The following is a 19,847-nucleotide window of genomic DNA, read 5'->3' as shown; positions in this document are numbered from 1 at the left end:
AACAAAAACTTAAGTAACAAATTTCTCTATCATACTGCACTAAAACCAATGGATATAAGTACAAATTACTACTACTACTATTTAGCATTTCTATAGCGCTACAAGGCATACGCAGCGCTGCACAAACATAGAAGAAAGACAGTCCCTGCTCAAAGAGCTTACAATCTAATAGATAAAAAATAAATAAAGTAAGCAAATCAAATCAATTAATGTGAACGGGAAGGAAGAGAGGAGGGTAGGTGGAGGCGAGTGATTACAAGTGGTTACGAGTCAAAAGCAATGTTAAAGAGATGGGCTTTCAGTCTAGATTTAAAGGTGGCCAAGGATGGGGCAAGACGTAGGGGCTCAGGAAGTTTATTCCAGGCGTAGGGTGCAGCGAGACAGAAGGCGCGAAGTCTGGAGTTGGCAGTAGTGGAGAAGGGAACAGATAAGAAGGATTTATCCATGGAGCGGAGTGCACAGGAAGGGGTGTAGGGATGGACGAGTGTGGAGAGATACTGGGGAGCAGCAGAGTGAGTACATTTATAGGTTAGTAGAAGAAGTTTGAACAGGATGCGAAAACGGATAGGGAGCCAGTGAAGGGTCTTGAGGAGAGGGGTAGTATGAGTAAAGCGACCCTGGCGGAAGATGAGATGGGCAGCAGAGTTTTGAACCGACTGGAGAGGGGAGAGGTGACTAAGTGGGAGGCCAGCAAGAAGCAGATTGCAGTAGTCTAAACGAGAGGTGACAAGGGTGTGGATGAGGGTTTTGGTAGAGTGCTCGGAAAGAAAGGGGCGGATTTTACAGATGTTGTAAAGAAAGAAACGACAGGTCTTGGCAATCTGCTGGATATGAGCAGAGAAGGAGAGAGAAGAGTCAAAGATGACCCCAAGGTTTTGAGCTGAGGAGACAGGGAGAATGAGAGAGCCATCAACAGAAATAGAAAACGGGGGGAGCGGGGAGGTGGGTTTGGGGGGGGAAATGAGAAGCTCAGTTTTGGTCATATTTAATTTCAGGTGGCGTTGAGACATCCAGACAGCAATGTCAGACAAGCACACTGAAACTTTGGTTTGGATGCAAGGTGAGATATCAGGGGTAGAAAGGTAGATTTGGAAGTCATCAGCATAAAGATGGTAGGAAAAGCCATGGGATGAGATTAATGAACCAAGGGAAGAAGTGTAGATAGAAAAGAGGAGGGGACCAAGAACAGAACCCTGAGGTACGCCGACAGGCAGAGGGATAGAAGTAGAAGAGGATCCACCAGAGTGAACACTAAAGGTGCGGAGGGAGAAGTAGGAAGAGAACCAGGAAAGGACAGAGCCCTGGAATCCAAGTGAAGACAGGGTATCGAGAAGTATGCTGTGATCGACAGTGTCAAAAGCAGCAGAAAGATCAAGAAGAATGAGGATGGAATATTGACCTCTGGATTTAGCCAGTAATAGGTCATTGGAGACTTTAGTAAGCGCAGTTTCGGTTGAGTGGAGAGGGCGAAAACCAGATTGTAGTGGGTCAAGAATAGCATGTGAGGAGAGAAAATCAAGGCAGCGGCAGTGAACAGCACGCTCAAGTAATTTGGAGAGAAAAGGAAGGAGGGAGATGGGTCGGTAATTAGAGGGACAAGTAGGGTCGAGTGAAGGCTTCTTAAGGAGAGGTGTGACCACAGCATGTTTAAAGGCAGCAGGGACAGTCGCAGTGGAAAGTGAGAGGTTGAGAATGTGACAGATAAAAGGAATAAGAGCAGGAGAGATGGCATTAAGAAGGTGGGTGGGAATGGGATCAGAGGAACAGGTAGTACATTTTGAGGAAGAAAGGAGAAGTGTAGTTTCCTCAATAGTAACTTTAGGAAAGGAGGAAAGGGAATGAGGGGAAGGAGAGAGAGGGGAACGGACTAGTGGAAGGAGAGGTGGTGAGGTAGAGAAAGCAAGGTTTATCTTTTGAACCTTGTTGTGAAAGAATTCAGCAAGGGTCTGAAGAGATAATGAAGGGGGAGTTGGGGGAGGGGGCACCTTGAGGAGAGAGTTCAATGTGGTGAAGAGAAGTCGAGGATTAGAGCCAAGAGAGTTGGTCAGTTGGATATAATAATCCTGTTTGGCACGTAAAAGAGCAGATTGGAAGGAGGTCAGCATGAACTTAAAGTGTAAGAAATCAGCAAGGGCCCAAGATTTCTGCCAGAGGCGTTCTGCGGAGCGGGTACAGGAACGTAGGTAGCGGATATTAGAAGTCAGCCAAGGTTGGGGTTTTGTACGCCTTACAGGGCGGGTCATCAAAGGTGCAAGAGTGTCTAAGGCAGAGGATAGACTATTGTTGTAAGAAGAAACAGCCTCGTTGACAGACGTGGATGGTGCCACAGTAGAGAGGAGGTTTGAAACATGGGAGGATAGAGATGAAGGGTCAATATCGTGAAAATTCCTAGATAAATTAGATAAGATAGGACGGGACTGGGAGGGAGGAGATTTAAGTGTGAAAGTTATAAGATGGTGATCAGAGGAGGGAAGATCAGAGGCAAGGAAACAAATCTTATCAGTATATGCATATAAAGTGTAATTTTAAATATAAAGTGCAAGGGCACTGCATGATATTAATTGCAAATCTGAACATAAAGCAGTTGTGTTAAATAGAAAAGGTTACAACCATGTATAACAAAGGAAACCAGGCAATCTATGTCAGGAAGCAAGAAACAGGAACTTGATAGTGAAATTGCTTTCTTGGCTGGCCAGGACAAGAAAGCTTTTTCCATTTTAGTTAAGAGAAAAAGAGACCTTTCTTCACTGTAACTTAAATAATTTCTCAGTAGTATAATGTGCATCTATAGCAGAATATTGAAACTCACAGATCTCACATACAGTCAGAAAGCCTTAGCTAAATACAATGACAACGTTAGACAATAACAGCATAAGACTTAGGCGATAATCTTCCCTAATATGGGAACAGAAAACCAAAACAAACAGTTAACAGACAACATAAATATAGAGGATCTTGTTTGCAAACATAAATGATGGAACAGGTTTTTTAATTCAATAGGACAGAGCACTCAATCTCTGCTTCCTTTCCATAAAAATACTGATTAGAAAATAATTCTTAATTGCAATGTATTATTTTATTTAAAAGTATTCTATATAGAATGAAATAACATAGCTAATCCAGAATTAAGGAAGAAAAAATATATATATACGCTTCTTGGAGATCCCTTATCTCTGCAGCTGATAATCAATCTCGTGGAGTTCAATGTACTAATTTAAAAATAAAGAAATTGTTTCTTAATAGTCAACTGGTGTAGCTATCCCATTTCTATAGGACACACATATACATATATTTATAGAATTAAAACTGTAATTTAATCCTTTTCAGTAGAGTATGTAACTGAATTCCCTCTAGCAGAAAGAGGAAGCATTTTTGAGAAAGAAAGAAATTTCACATAAGATTTTAAACCAGACAACTAAGAACTCTCACACTGGTTGGCAATATGAGAATTTAAATCTATAATTTAAGTTAAAAGTCATTTATTAAGAATTTGTACATGTTCATTGAGTTTTGGGAGTCTCAGCATATATAAGCAATTCGCATAGAATATTTAGATTAAAGGATTCAGGTATGGGCTAACAAAGGTCAGCCTATTTATTCCACTTAAACCAACCTGGTATTTTAAAAACACTGTTTCTAACAAATAAGTAGTGCAATGGGGCAGTAAACCCCCTGCCCCCTACACGATCAAATTTAAATAGGAGCCATGACAGGCCACTTAAGGTCCTTGTCATTTTTATTCCATTTCTTAAACCATTTCTCACAAATGCATGTGAGTTCCTTTTTCTCAGAAGGGAAACATTTTTAAAGTGTATCTAAAGGTGAGGTCATGATAATTAAAATAAATGTGACAGTGCGTGAGTAATGTGGTAGAATAACAGGTAATAAAAAGGGGGTACAACAATACTTCGGTACTAACTAAATATGCATAAAAGACAATAAAAATGTAGAATAAATTTTATAAAACTCCAAACAAATAAAGAGGAATCCAATAAGACCTATATGGAAATATAATGTTTGATTTCTTACAGAATATTTCTAAAAAGCAAGGAAAAGACCTCGCACTATTGTTTACTTGAATAAATTTTATACTCACAAGTCTTCAGGGAACTGGGACTAACTTGACCGGAAAATCCTCCACTCGGGAATAACTCGACCAGGGAGCCAAATACACTACTTTTTAGGGGTAATCCTCCAAAGCCAGGAATAACTCAACTGGCAACCGGGATTAGTCGACCGGTGGAGCTTGCAACGGGAGTGCACAGATCCCCCTTCAAGGATTCAGACGTCCTGCAAGAGAGCCTGAATAGAAGAGCGGTTGTCCTCGGGGCTTGTAGAGGGCCTCACGCCCGCTGGGGACAATGACCAATAAAACTATAACTTCAAAGGGGCACAGTTGTACTCCAGTTCTAAACCATCGGTTTCCATTATCGGAGAAACAGAGGGCGCCCATCTCTAAATCCGGCGATCTCAGCATTTAGGTTGACCATCTTTAATGTTGACCTAAATGTTGAGATTTGGCCGGCCCCAACCGTATTATAAAAAAAAAAGATGGCCGGCCATCTTTTTCGAAAATATGGTTGGCTCCGCCCATTTACGGAGCCAGCCACAGAGATGGCCGGCGCCATTCGATTATACCCCTCCAAGTCATCTTCCTGTGGAATTATCCAGTACTGCCTTTCTGAACATCTGTTACCACCATATTGCCACATTCATGCAACTCTGCAAGTTAGACCTCCACCCTTGCGGGTTTCTGCTTGCTCTGCAGTGTCCCAGTAGCTCACGAGCCTTTGAGCAACACTGGAGTTCAAGTCAGAGTCACAGGCCTGTAAGGTTTTCTCTCATTTTGGATCCTGAACCAAAGTCAGGCCTGGGACCAAATAATAATAATATTCACCTTGCCTGTACCTGGATTACTCTTGTGTCTGCTGCCTACCTACTGACTTTGCCTGTACCTGGATTACTCTCATGTCTGCTGCCTGCCTACTGACTATACCTGGATTACTCTTGTGTCTGCTGCCTGCCTACTGACCTTGCCTGTACCTGGATTACTCTTGTGTCTGCTGCCTGCCTACTGACCTTGCCTGTTTCTGGATTACTCTCATGTCTGCTGCATGCCTACTGACTCTGCCTGTACCTGAATCACTCTCTTGCCTGCTGCCTGTCTGGCCATCACGTTCATAACCCCACTTCCTGCTCCATCTCGTAAGCGCTGCAGGCCGCCCGCACCTAGGGGCTCAACCTCTGGGGAAGGGCGGTCAGTGCAGGTGAAACCTGGGGTTGTCTGGCCGCCAAGCAGAACCTGGTCCAAGTACTGGGCTCGGCAGCGCTTTACTTGGTACAAGATCTCACATGTCTGACAATTGGCTACCAATAAACTTTCAAATATTATTCAAAACTATAGCATTGATTCATCAATGAATATATGATGTTGTACCTCAGTAGTTCAGTGAAATATGCTTTGTTCTTTCCAGTGCTTAAAGGCTGCATTGTCCATTTGAAGCTGGTTTTTAGATTCCTCTTCCATTCCGATGATGTCATTGACATCACTGGAACTCAAACAAAATGGCCACCTGGAACGCATAATTTTTTATCTTTTCTTAATGCGATTTTGAGTGTTCCCAGTGGAGTTTTTGCAAGATTTTTAGCTATTCCACATGGGGAGAAGGTGTATTATAGGGATTTACCATTGGTTTTGAAATGCCTTTTGATTTTTAATGATCAATTCGTTTTTGCAGCTACAGTTTTAAAATTCCCTGTTTCCATGTAATTCAGGCACTTTTAGCTTTGAAATTATTTTTTTCCTAGCTGATGATTTTTTGTAGTGTCCTTTTGTCTCCTTTTAAAATTATTTTTGTGTGAGTAATCTTTGACCTATGACAGGCAGCTTAAAGCAACCTGTAAGTTCAGCTGTGTACTGAGTGATGCTGTTAGAGGAGGAGTCACTCTGTGAGTTGAAAGGTCTGCCTCTATCTCTGAGTTGCTGTGCTTCCCTTTACCTATAATTTACTTTGGTTGTTATATAATTTTTACTAATTTTTTGTTGTATATTTATACTGCCTGTAGGCTTGTCTGCCAATTTGTGATGCTGTATTTGGACTAACAACAGAAGACCCTAATAGGTATGTGTCCCTTTTATATGTTTTAGAATGTAAATCATTTTGTCAGTTTTGATGTTTTAAAACCCCTGCAAATTCATGAATGTGATGCCAGTTTTACATTAATCCTGTGGGTCTGACTAATTCTTTTGGACTAGATTCTATATAAGTGGCTAAAAAATTGGTGCCAAAAAAACCCTGTGCCTAGCGCTATTCTATAAACCTAACCTAAAGTTAGACGTGGTTTATAGAATATGCATAGCGCCCATTCCTGCGACTAAATTTATGCCATTTATGGCAACTAAAACCTGGCATGAAAGCATACATTTTAGGAATGCCCATGACCCATCTATGCCCCTCCCATGGCCATACCCCCCTTTTGAGATCCACGCTGTCTGATTTACATGCTTAATGAGCTATGTACATAAATCCTAATTAGTGCCAATTAGTACTGATAATTGCTTGTTAACATCCAATTATCGATGCTGATTGGCTTTTTACCCAATTAAGTTCCATGCACAAATTGGTTATGTGTGCTGATTTGCGCACGGAACTTTAGTTGCCGTTTATAGAATCTGGGGGTTTATGTTTAATAGCCTGTGTATTTATCTCCCGGATTCTATATAGCATGCCTGGCATTCTTTGCTGAAATCCAAGCATATTCTATAATAATGCATGTAATTTAATTGGCTTAACAAGCCAATCAGCATTGTTAACAGCACATTGGGGAGTGGCCAAGTGCCCGCTGAGCTGAGCGGCGCTCCTCTGTTGATTCCTCTGACCTTTTTCCTCTTTTTTCAACAATGCTGCATACAAACAGGAAAGGAATAGTGAGAGCTGCTCCCTTGCCATCTCTCTCTCTTCATCTCCTATACAGCAATGGATCGACCACTATGCTATTGGGACCACAGCAAGACAGACCGGGGTTGTAGGCTCTGCTGTGAGGCGGGAGGAAGGAAGTCCAGTTGCTTTGGAGCATAATACCACTCTGTCTCCCCTGGATCCATGTCAACTACCATGTCTGGCACAACAGGTGGAAACGCTGGAAGTTGTCCATATGTCGCAAGAATCGACGCAGGAGACCTCAAATGAGAGCGGTGTTCTGCCGCAGTAGCACCATAAAGTTGATTCATCAGGTAGAAGGGAAGAATCCCTTCAACCCACAACAGTTTCCCTTGAGTCTGTTTGGAAGGTGTTACTTGATATCTCTGCTACAGTGAAGAAACCATCTGAGGAGGTATCTTTTCTGGTTTCTAATATTGATAATTTAACTGCAGCAGTAGAAAAAAAAAAGTCTCCTTCACACGTTTCCAGAAAGTGCAAGGTGACATGTGGAGGGGCATAATCGAACGGGGGGGGGGGGGCGGGAGCGCCCAGGTTTTCCTGAGGACGTCCTCGCAGGACGTCCTCGCGAAGGGGCGGGGAAACCCGTATTATCGAAACAAGATGGGCATCCATCTTTCATTTTGATAATACGACTGGGGACGCCCAAATCTCAACATTTAGGTTGACCTTACAGATGGTCGTCCTTAGAGATGGTTTCCCCGGTTTTCAGCGATAATAGAAACCGAAGACGCCCATCTCAGAAACGACCAAATCCAAGCCATTTGGTCGTGGGAGGAGCCAGCATTTGTAGTGCACTGGTCCCCCTCACATGCCAGGACACCAACCGGGCACCCTAGGGGGCACTGCAGTGGACTTCAGAAATTGCTCCCAGGTGCATAGCTCCCTTACCTTGGGTGCTGAGCCCCCCAAAACCCACTCCACACAACTGTACAACACTACCATAGCCCTAAGGGGTGAAGGGGGGCACCTACATGTGGGTACAGTGAGTTTGTGGTGGGTTTTGATGGGCTCACATTTACCACCACAAGTGTAACAGGTAGGGGGGATGGGCCTGGGTCCGCCTGCCTGAAGTGCAGAGTAAGAGGAGGTCATCCCCAATTCCCTCCAATGGTCATCTGGTCAGTTAGGGCACCTTTTTGAGGCTTGGTCCAAGAAAAAATGGACCAAGTAAAGTCGGCCAAGTGCTCATCAGGGACGCCTTTCTTTTTTCCATTATTGGCTGAGGACGCCCATGTGTTAAGCATGCTCCAGTCCCGCCTTTGCTATGCTTCCAACACGCCCCCGTGAACTCTGGTCATCCCCGCGAAGGAAAGCAGTTGAGGATGCCCAAAATCAGCTTTCGATTATGCCGATTTGGGCGACCCTGGGAGAAGGACGCCCATCTCCCGATTTGTGTCGAAAGATGGGCGCTCTTCTCTTTTGAAAATAAGCCTGTTAGTCTCTCCAGGATTTTCAAAATGTGGTTTCAAAGGATAGATTAATACTACATAGAAAGATTGAACAACTTGAAAACTTCAATTGACTTTTGAACCTTAGGATTTTAAATTTCCCTTGAATTTCTGGGATACTACCACTAGATATGCTTAAAAAATATTTTATAGAACTTTTGCTGTTTTCTTCTGAAATGATTCTCCCTTTAAAGAGGGTTTTCTATGTGGATGTTTCCCAAGATCAGGACGAAGTGCTAGAGGAGCACCCTAAGAAAAAACAGTTGGACTTGGCAAATATTTCAGATATTCTTGAGGAATCAATATCAGAAACAACTTTGAGATCCACCTTGGTGACCTCATTTGTATTTGAACAAGATCTGAATAATGTGTTGAAGATCTATTTTTATCACTCACAGGTCCTTTTCTATGGACAAAAAGTGTGGATTTATCCAGATGTGACCCAAATGACTCAAGAATGTAGAAAGGCCTTCTTGGCATTTAGACAAGAAACTTTAAATCTTGTAGCTACTTTTAAGCTGATGTATCCATGTATATGTTTGGTGCAGTATGGGGGATTAAAATATGGGGGGGGGGGGGGGGGTTGCCCCTGAACATTTGAAATCCTTCCTAGAACTCAAGAAAATTGTTAAATAACTGAGTGGAGGAGTGGCCTAGTGGTTAGAGCACCAGTCTTGCAATCCAGAGGTGGCCAATTCAAATCCCACTGCTGCTCTTTGTGGTCTTGGGCAAGTCACTTAACCCTCCATTGCCTCAGGTACAAACTTAGATTGTGAGCCTTCCTGGGACAGAGAAATATCCAGATTACCTGAATGTAACTCACCTTGAGCTACTACTGAAAAAGGTGTGAGCAAAATCTAAATAAATAAATTATTGTATGGTGAATTTTGGAAAATTAGCACACAGACATTACTGACATCAATGTCAAAATCATCTTTTCACTACCATGGGAAAAAACTGCCCTGGGCATGTGCCACACCCATGCATTCACACTACAGCAGGCCACTTTTTCCCGCAGCTTGGTGACAGGGTCCACCACACACAGCATTCACTCAAATCACACACCATGCCCAGTACACCATTTCCTTAACAAGAAGTGACTGACTACTTTCCTGCATGGAAAAATTAGCATGTGAGAATAGAGCTCAATGCCACTCGCCAGTGAAACACACGGTACCCTAATGCAGCAGTATCAGTAGTGCAGGTCATATATGGAGTCCAACCTAGGTACCATGACTCCGCCCCTCCATGTGCTATCTCCTGCCTCCCTAATTTTGGCAGTAGCTTGTGCCAAAATCCACACTACGCATACCTGTATTTTTTTTATCATAGCTTAGTAAAAGGGTCCCTATATAAGTTAACCAATTAATCAAATACTCAGGAGGTTCAGAATATAGATATGCAGGACATTCGTCTAATGGACAGTGTGTTTTAGAAGGATGTTTGACTATTAAAACAATATCAGAATGCTGAAAAAAGATGACAAGCAACTATCAACTGGAATATCATATAATTCTAATTTTTTATTATTTTCTCCACAATACTGAGCATTACTTGATATTTGATGAAAAGACTGAAATATCACCTCAATTTTGTTAGAAAACTAGGAAGCAAGGTCCGTTGCTGATGGATGAGCAACACTGGAATACACATCTTCTGATGTTAAGAGGCTTTATTTCCACCACTTTAAAACAAACAAGCAAACAAACAATGCCCGATTTGGCCACGTTTCGCCTTCCTAGAGGCTGCATCAGGGGCTACAACTGTATGAAAAAGAATATTAAATCACGTGCACTCAATATATATATATATATCAATATTTACCTATAAAACCAATATAAGTTAACCATGTGTATATAACTTGTATGTGTATAAGTTATATATACATATATGTTAACCATAACAGATCATAAACCTTGTTACACATATAGGGGGGATTCTATATACAGTATGGTGCCTAAAAAGCCACATAGAAAACATTTCTATCTAAGTGTATTCTATAACCAGTGCCTAGATTTAGGCATGGTATATAGAATAGGCTTAGTTGACACCTCAGTGCCTAAATCTATGAGCCTCCATTTATACAAACAAAAAACATTGCATAAATCCCGGCGCGTAGATTTAGGCACAGAGGTCCATATTCTATAACACTGAGCGTAAATTTTAGAATGTCCACAAAACACCCATTTTCCTTCACATAACCACGCCCCCTTTTGCCTGTACACATTAAACTTTAGGTGCTGTGAATTACAGAATACATGCATAAATTTTAATTATTGTCAATTAGTGCTCATTATTGCTTAAGTTTTAAAAAAAATTTTGTTCATGTAAATTTAATTAAATTTACACATGCATATTACTTGTTACAGAAACACAGAAAGAAATATTCAACAACAGGAGAAAACCTCCCAGCTCAAAAAGGAAAACAATTAAATCTATACATGCAAATTACTTACATTTTCTTAGACCACTAGAATATAGGGGAGTACCCAGTACAGTTAGTTCCCCAACTACACACAGCCCTGAACTGATACTTTGACTTAATAAAGATATTTAACAAAAAAAAAAGAATATAGGGGAGTGGTACAAAAAGGAGAAGGAAATCCCATTAAGGAAACAAAAAAAAAAGTAAAGGCCATCTCTATCATATGCCCTCTCTACCACCTCTCTTCCAGTGTATACATGTTAAGGTTCATAAGCCTGTCTGTATATGTTTTTTGACAGAAACCACTTGCTAATTTTGTAGCTGCCCTCTGGACCGAATTGATCCTATTTATATCTTTCTGTAGGTGCGGTCTCCAGAATTGCACACAGTATTCTAAATGGGGCCTCACCAAAGACTTATACAAGGGCTGGTTGTCCCTCTCCTTATGCACCTGAGCATCCTTCTGGCTTTGACCATCGCCTTTTCTACCTGTTTGGCCACCTTAAGATCATCAGACACAATCACCCCCAAGTTGCGCTCTTCTTTCGTACACAGAAGCACTTCACTCCCTATATTGTACCATTCCCTTGGATTTTTGTAACCCAAGTGCATGACCCTGCATTTCTTAGCATTAAATCTTAGTTGCCAATTATTGGACTATTCTTCAAACATCGCTAGATCCTTCCTCCCTCATGCCGTCCACACCCTCTGGGGTGTCTACCCTATTACAGAGTTTGGTATCATCCATAAAGAGACAAACATTACCAGACAGACCTTCCGCAATATCACTTACAAAGATGTTAAAAAGAGCCAACCTGAGGACAAATCTCTGTGGTACACCACTGATAACATCCTTTTCCTTGGAGTAAGCTTCATTTACCACTACCCTCTGTCTCCTTCCATTTAACCAATTTTTAACCCATTCCAGTCACTTTAGGTCCCATTCCAAGGGCACTCAGTTTATTTATCAGTCACCTGTGCGGAAGTGTGTCAAAGGCTTTGCTAAAATCCAAGTACACCACATCTAGCGCCCCTCCTACATCCAAATGTTTGGTCACCCAGTCTAAAAAATCAATCAGCATTTACAGATGCTCACAATGAAACCTACTGCTGTATCCTATACCGAGTAAGGGCTATGTGGTCTGAGTCTTAATGAGGCACACTTTTAGTTATCCTAGTGTCATGTCCCCTGACTATTCAGAATGTGGGCATCTGAGGATAAGGCAGCCATCTTGGATGTAGGCATCTCCAGGATAGGGCAGCTATCTTGGAGCTGGGTGTCTTAGGTTGTGGCAGCCATCTTAGAGTTGGGCAGCTTCAGGAAGGAAGGCCATATTTGGACATAGGGCGCTCCTCTGATGGGGGCAGCTATCTTGTGACAGCTGCACATGCTTCAGCCTAATTCCTGCACTATTTAAAGCCCTGCCACCAGACCTTCCTTGCTTCGGCTTCTATTTGGTTTCCTGAGTAGTGGCAGTGCTTCTGATGTTTCTTCTGATTGCTACCTGGTCCTGACTTCTGCTGGTATCCTGACTACTCTGCTTGCTGCCTGCCCTGACTTCTGCTAGTATCCTGACTACTCTCTGCTCGCTGCCTGCCCTGACTTCTGCTGGTATCCTGACTACTCTCTGCTCGCTGCCTGCCCTGACTTCTGCTGGTATCCTGACTACTCTCTGCTCGCTGCCTGCCCTGACTTCTGCTGGTATCCTGACTACTCTCTGCTCGCTGCCTACCCTGACTTCCGCTGGTATCCTGACTACTCTCTGCTCGCTGCCTGCCCTGACTTCTGCTGGTATCCTGACTACTCTCAGCTGGGTGTCCACATCAAGCTCCGCCTCCACGCCACCTGCAGTCCGCAGTCCGCCAACCCCATGGTTCCGGAAGTCCTGTTGGCCGCCAGCACCTGGGGGCTCAACTCTCGGGGAATGGCGGTTGTTTGGCTGTCTGCTGGGGGCTGGTGTCTACCTTCACCTCAGCACTCCAGTTCACAACAGTAAGCCGAAGCCATGAGCTCGCCGACGCAACCCGAGATGAGAGATGTGGCGCAGATAATTCAGCAGCAGCAGGAACAATTAAATAGCCTGTCAGGGGCGCTCCGAGTTGTCTGCTCCCAGCTGGCTACATTCCAGGCGCAACGACATTGCGCCCCTGCAGTTTCCAGGCCTGCGGAGGCCTTTCCAGGACCCCGGTTTTCCGAACCTGCCCGGTTCGATGGCACCATAGCGAATTGCTGGGTGTTCCTGAACCAATGTATTATGTGTTTTGATATGCAGCCCGGGGCTTTCCCTTCGAAGAAGGTGAAGGTTGCATACATTATTTCTTTACTCACCGGTTCAGCCCTGGCCTGGGCGTCCCCTCTCTGTGAGCAACGGGACCCTCTCCTCTCCAATTTAGGAGAGTTTCTTCGCCAGTTTCGCCTGGTATTTGATGTTCCCGGGAGGCCATCTTCGTCCGCAGCCGAACTGCTGCGGATTCAGCAGGGTGATGGATCGGTAGGAACATATGCTGTCCAGTTCCGAATCCTAGCCACCAAGGTCCGTTGGAACCAGGAGGCCCTCTCTGCCATTTTCTGGCAGGGTCTACAGGGGGGGATTAAAGATGAACTGGCAGGGAGGGGCGTGTCAAGATGGCGGCCTGAATCTGCTGTGAACATATCCAGGAACGCTGTTGTTTGTTTCCTTGAATATGCCGCACACAAAAAGAAAAGGGACAACTAGAAGCCAATTGTCGCTGGCTAGAACATCTTCCCCGACACAGCAAACCCTGGAAAGGTTCCTGCAGAGCTTACCACACATGATCCTGGATTGGTGAGCCCGTTGCAAAGCTCTGACGAAGGAGCGCCGGGGCTTTCTGGGCTAGAGGTGTCCCTCACACCGCCGGAGCTGAACCCAGGGCCGTGCCAACATGGTAAGCGAGGTAAGCATGGCAGGAGGGCACCATCCTCTGGGGGGCACCCCGCCGCACCATGCTTACCTCGTCCTCTTCTCCCCAGATCCTTTTCCTTTTTTTTTTTTGTTTAAATTTACCTCTGTCCGGCGGCAGCGTAGCGTTAGTGAGAAGGAGGCGGCGCTCCCCTGCCCCGACGTGTCAGTCTTCCCTTCGCTCAGTTCCCGCCTTCTTCTGACATCATTTCTGACGTCAGAAGAAGGCGGGAACTGAGCGAAGGGAAGACTGACACGTCGGGGCGGGGGAGCGCCGCCTCCTTCTCACTAATGCTACGCTGCCGCCGGACAGAGGTAAATTTAAACAAAAAGAAAAGAATCTGGGGAGAAGAGGGCGGGTAGTGTAGTGATCGTTTTTTGGGGGGGCGGGGCCAACTGCAGGGGGGCGCCGGAGACCCTAGGCACGGCCCTGGCTGAACCTTCCTCCTTGCCCCACCAAAACTAGGGATGATGGGAGCCTGCTTGGTGCAGAAGGCGCTACAGGCGGGCAACCATTCGGCAAGTCATCTGTGGGAAAGGCTGGGGAAGACCAGGAGTCCGGGAGAACACAAGGAGAGATAACCTTAATGGCTGTCTGGAAAGCGGTCCAAGAATTGACTGTGGCTGTAATGAAATCTACAAACGAGTTTCACCAAATTGTGAGTAAAATAGAAAAGGTGGATGCCTCAATGGAACAAGTAAAAACAGACTTCGCAAATCAAGCTCAACAATTTAAAACAGAAATAAAAGATATTAAATCCTCAGTTGGAGCTTTAATTGAAGACAAATTTAAAATCCATCGTAAAATTGAGCAAATGGAAAACCATAATAGGCGTTTGAATTTGAGACTATTGAACTTTCCAAGATATTCTTTAGTAAACTCAAATGACCTATTTAAAATGTACCTACAAGAAATATTACAGATTCCTTCCTCTAATTTACCTCCTTGTAATAAGGATTATCATATTCCTCAAAAAAAGGATCTGGTTGTAAATTTATCGAGAAACGGTCAAAGGGATTTACAAGAACCTTAAAATTTGACTGCTTTCTTGGAAGATTCTACTTTTGAAATAACTGTTCGTGGAACTCTGATTGCTCTATTTGTTTTTGAACAAGATTTAAATCATATGTTAAAGTTATACTTTAAAAAATCCTCAAAATGTTTCATGGTCAAAAAATATGGATTTATCCGGATGTTGCTAAGTCAACATAGGAAAGGCGGAAGAAATTCCTAAATTTGCGAAATGAAACAAGGAATATTGGGGCTACATTTATGCTGGCATACCCCTGTAAATGTACAATAACATATTTTGGGAATAAGTATGTATTTCTAGAACCATCTCAGCTGCAGGCTTTCTAGGATCTGAAAAAAACTAAACAGCCAGTTAAGGGAACCAACAACAGTCAGCTAATAATATTAATTGGTTTTCAGGTTATGTCAATTTATTTAAAATAGTGATGATTTTTCTCCTTAATTTGCTTGTCGCCTCCTCTATTGTTTATTGAGGTCTAAGGAAGAGTGTATAATTAATTCCAGATTGATGATCAAGTCTGGTAATTAGCATTTGTTATTTCCTGTAATGTGATTTTCTCTGTATTTGCAAACAAGTAATATATGACTTGTGTTATAAAAAATTTAAATAAATAAATTTAAATATAAAAAGATGAACTGGCTTCCTGCCCCACTGGACACCTTGATCGCCCTGTGCCTTCGGGTGGATACTCGCTTTCAGGAGAGGGCTCGGGAGTGGGCCTCGCAGCGGACGCCTCCAAGGTCTGGTGGGCATGCTAGACGAATTCCATCGCCTGAGGCAGCAACTGGTACTCGGGCAGGGTCCTCCAAAGAACCCATGATGGTTGGACGGCAACGCCTTACCGAGGCCGAGACAGCCCACCGGCGATGCAATAAGCTATGCCTGTATTGCGGTGAGGCCAGACACTTCATTCAAGCCTGCTCTACTCAGCCGGGAAACGCTGGTTCCAAGACCCTGTGAGGGGGATGGTCTTGGGTCACTCCTCGCCCCTCCCCGACAATTTGATCACTGTTCCAGTTATCCTGTGGTGGCAGGAGTTTGTGGTGCACACCAGGGCCCTGCTGGATTCCGGAGCCGGGGGAAACTTTATTAGTGCTGAACTCCTAGAACATTTGGGACAACCTATAGGACCTTGCCAACCTGCTCTACAGGTAACATCCATCCAAGGAACGGTCCTACCACAGCCCATTACCCAGATCACCCCACCATTAGTGATGCAGGTGGGAGACCACCACCAGGAGGAGATTCAGCTTCTGATTCTACCCAGATCCATTCACCCACTCGTCCTAGGACTCCCCTGGTTACGACGTCATTCTCCCATCATTGATTGGGCAGTAGGGAGGATCAGCTGCTTGGGTACCCACTGCACTGGAGCCTGTCTGAAGGACGCAGAACCTCGCCGTCCAATCCATATGACTCTTCCAGGGGTTCCTCAGCCATGTAAGGCCTCATTACCCGAAGAATACCAGGATTTTGCTGATGTCTTTAACCCAGTGGAAGCGGACGCTTTGCCTCCTCACCGACCATTTGATTGTGCCATCAACTTGCTCCCCGACAAGATGCCCCCCAGAGGCAGACTGTACATGCTCTCCCGAGGGGAGTCCAAGACCATGCGGACCTACATCCAGGAGAACCGACAGAAGGGGTTTATTCAACCATCCTCATCCCCTGCAGGAGTGGGGTTCTTTTTTGTTAGTAAGAAGGACGTATCCCTTAGGCCGTGTATCGACTATCGAGGCCTGAATGCCATTACCGTCAAGAATCGGTATCCTTTGCCACTGATTCCCGAACTCTTTCATAGGCTCCAGGGGGCCAAGATCTTCACCAAGTTAGACCTGCGGGGAGCATACAATTTGGTCCGTATTCATCAGGGGGATGAGTGGAAGACCGCATTCAACACTCATGAGGGGCATTTGGAGTATCTAGTAATTTTTTTTTAATTTTTAATTTTAGTTACATTTGTACCCCGCACTTTCCCACTCATGGCAGGCTCAATGTGGCTTACATATACAGGTACTTATTTGTACCTGGGGCAATGGAGGGTTAAGTGACTTGCCCAGAGTCACAAAGAGCTGTGCCTGAAGTGGGAATCGAACTCAGTTCCTCAGTTCCCCAGGACCAGAGTCCACCACCCTAACCACTAGGCCACTCCTCCACTCATATGCCTTTCGGACTCTGTAATGCCCCTGCGGTCTTCCAGGACTTCATCAACTTTGTGTTTCAGGATCTTTTATATTCTTCAGTGATAGTCTACTTGGACGACATCCTGATCTTTTGCACCACACCCCAGGAGCACGTGTCCCATGTCCGCACAGTGTTCCAACGTTTGAGGCAACACCGGCTGTTTGCTAAGCTAAGCAAATGCGCCTTCCACCAGCAAGTTATAACCTTCCTCAGGTAGATTATCTCTCTAGAGGGACTCCAGATGGACCCCGACAAGTTGCAGGCTATCCGGGACTGGCCCGAACCCCAGGGGCTCAACGCGCTGCAACGGTTCCTGGGGTTCGCGAACTATTATCGGCAGTTTATTCAGCACTATTCTCAGGTTACTGCACCGTTGACCGCTCTCACCAGGAAAGGCGCTGATGTCTGAAATTGGTCACCTGAAGCTCATGAGGCCTTCTCCACCTTGAAGAGAGCGTTTGTCTCAGCACCCATTCTCCTCAGTCCCGACACCAGTAAACCATTCTTTGTAGAGGTGGATGCTTCCTCACTAGGGGCCGGTGCTGTCCTATCTCAGGTCTCCCCCACCAGTAAGCGACTCCCTTGCTTCTTCTTCTCCAGGAAATTCACTTCCGCGGAGCAGAACTACATAGTAGGGGACAGAGAACTCCTGGCCTTAAAACTTGCCCTCCAGGAATGAAGATACTTATTGGAGGGCGCGGAACACATGTTTACCGTGATCACCGATCACAGGAACTTGCTCTGTCTGTAAGATGCCAAAAGGCTGAATCCTCGTCAGGCACGCTGGTCGTTGTTCTTCGCCCGATTCCGCTTTCGATTGGTGTTCCAGCCCGCTGAGAAGAATACGCAAGCAGACACTCTCTCACAGGCTTTTGAAACACCGGAGGACCCTGAGGAACCTTACCCAATGTTGGATCCAGCTTGCGTGTCTATCATGCCTGCCGCGACCTCGACCGTGAAGACGTTTGTGCCTCCTGGGGGCCGAAGAAAAGTGATGCACTGGGCCCATTCTTCAGCTTTTGCAGGACACTTTGGCTTCCGTAAAACCCTGCACCTGATTTCCCGCCAGTATCAATGGCCTCATATGGCCCAGGATGTGCTACACTATGTCTCATCTTGTCCCACCTGTGCCCGGGTTAAATCTGCGGTAGTGCGACCGTGGGGGAAGCTACTGCCGGTGCCCGGGCAACCGTGGGAGGAACTCTCTATGGATTTTATCACAGATCTTCCGCACTCACAAGGACACACCATGATCTGGGTGGTGGTAGACTGGTTTTCGCGAATGGCGCATTTTGTCCCCCTGAAGGCGCTACCCTCGGCCGCCACCTTGGCATCTCAATTCATCCAGCACATTTTCCGGCTCCATGGACTACCAGCTCGGATTATCAGTGACCGAGGGTCACAATTCACCTTGAGGTTCTGGAGGGCCTTGTGCTCTGCCCTGGGGGTCACTACCCATTTTTCCTCCACCTACCATCCCCAGACCAATGGGATGGTGGAAAGGATCAACCAGACCCTCAAAACCTTTCTACGAGCTTTCACCAATGACCGGCAGGACAACTGGTCTCCACTCCTCCCCTGGGCAGAATTCGCCTACAATACTAGTCTGCACTTGGCCTCTAAGATGTCACCCTTCTTCGTGGTTTATGGCCGGCACTCACGGCTTCCTCCACCACTTCCCACAAACCAGACCATTCCTCAGCTGCAACAGACCCTTTCTGACATGTGAGGGACTTGGAAGAGGGTCCAACAGCAGTTACAGCAGGCGGCTGCCAAATACAAGCATTTTGCTGATCAGCAATGACGAACCGCACTGGTGTTCCAACCCAGTCAGAAGGTCTGGTTGAACACCAAGTATTTGAGACTTCGGCTGCCATCTCAAAAGTTCACCCCTCGGTTCATCGGGCCCTTTGCTGTGCAGTCTTGGATAGGCGCGGTCACTTATCGCCTATGCCTGCCCAGGACTCTATGCGTGCATAACGCCTTCAATGTTTCCCTCTTGAAACCATTCTTGAGGTCCCAATGGTATCCGCAGGAGAAGAGGAAGAGCATTCCCGAGTCTGAACCAGATCCCGAGTATGAAGTAGAGAAAATCTTGGACTCTAAGTTTCTGCGAGGGAGACTATTTTATCTCCTGTCCTTGAAACATTTTGGTCCAGAGGACAACTCATGGGAACCAGCAAGTCAGATCTATGCTCCTGACTTGCTACGGGACTTCCATGACCGGTATCCCTCTAAACCAGGCCCAGGGCAGAGGGGGAGGCATTAAGGGGAGGATACTGTCATGTCCCCTGACTATTCAGGATGTGGGCATCTGAGGATAGGGCAGCCATCTTGGATGTGGGCATCTCCAGACTAGGGCAGCCATCTTGGAACTGGGTGTCTTAGGTTGTGGCAGCCATCTTGGAGTTGGGCAGCTTCAGGAAGGAAGGCCATATTTGGATGTAGGGCATCTCCTCTGATGGGGGCAGCCATCTTGTGACAGCTGCACATGCTTGAGCCTAATTCCTGCACTATTTAAAGCCCTGCCACCAGTCCTTCCTTGCTTCGGCTTCTATTTGGTTTCCTGAGTAGTGGCAGTGCTTCTGATGTTTCTTCTGATTGCTACCTGGTCCTGACTTCTGCTGGTACCCTGACTACTCTCTGCTCGCTGCCTGCCCAGACTTCTGCTGGTATCCTAACTACTCTCTGCTTGCTGCCTGCCCAGACTTCTGCTGGTATCCTGACTACTTTCTGCTCGCTGCCTGCCCTGACTTCTGCTGGTATCCTGACTACTCTCGGCTGGGTGTCCACATCAAGCTTCGCCTCCACGCCACCTGCGGTCTGCAGTCCACCAACCCCATGATTCCGGAAGTCCTGTTGGCTGCCTGGGGGCTCAACTCCCAGAGAAC

At 45.5% G+C, this 19,847-nt stretch overlaps 1 protein-coding gene across 1 annotated transcript in view; it reads left to right on the top strand.

The window, feature by feature from the left end:
• The window catches only part of RSPH1 (radial spoke head component 1), a 246,673-nt gene that overhangs the window by 652 nt on the left and 226,174 nt on the right, over positions 1 to 19,847 (top strand). The window lies entirely within an intron of this gene.

The sequence above is a fragment of the Microcaecilia unicolor genome, chromosome 5, assembly GCF_901765095.1.
Source record: "Microcaecilia unicolor chromosome 5, aMicUni1.1, whole genome shotgun sequence".
In the NCBI taxonomy this organism is placed as follows: domain Eukaryota; kingdom Metazoa; phylum Chordata; class Amphibia; order Gymnophiona; family Siphonopidae; genus Microcaecilia; species Microcaecilia unicolor.
The sequence above is the reverse complement of the archived record's forward strand: the minus strand, read 5'-3'. Positions and strand labels throughout refer to the sequence as shown.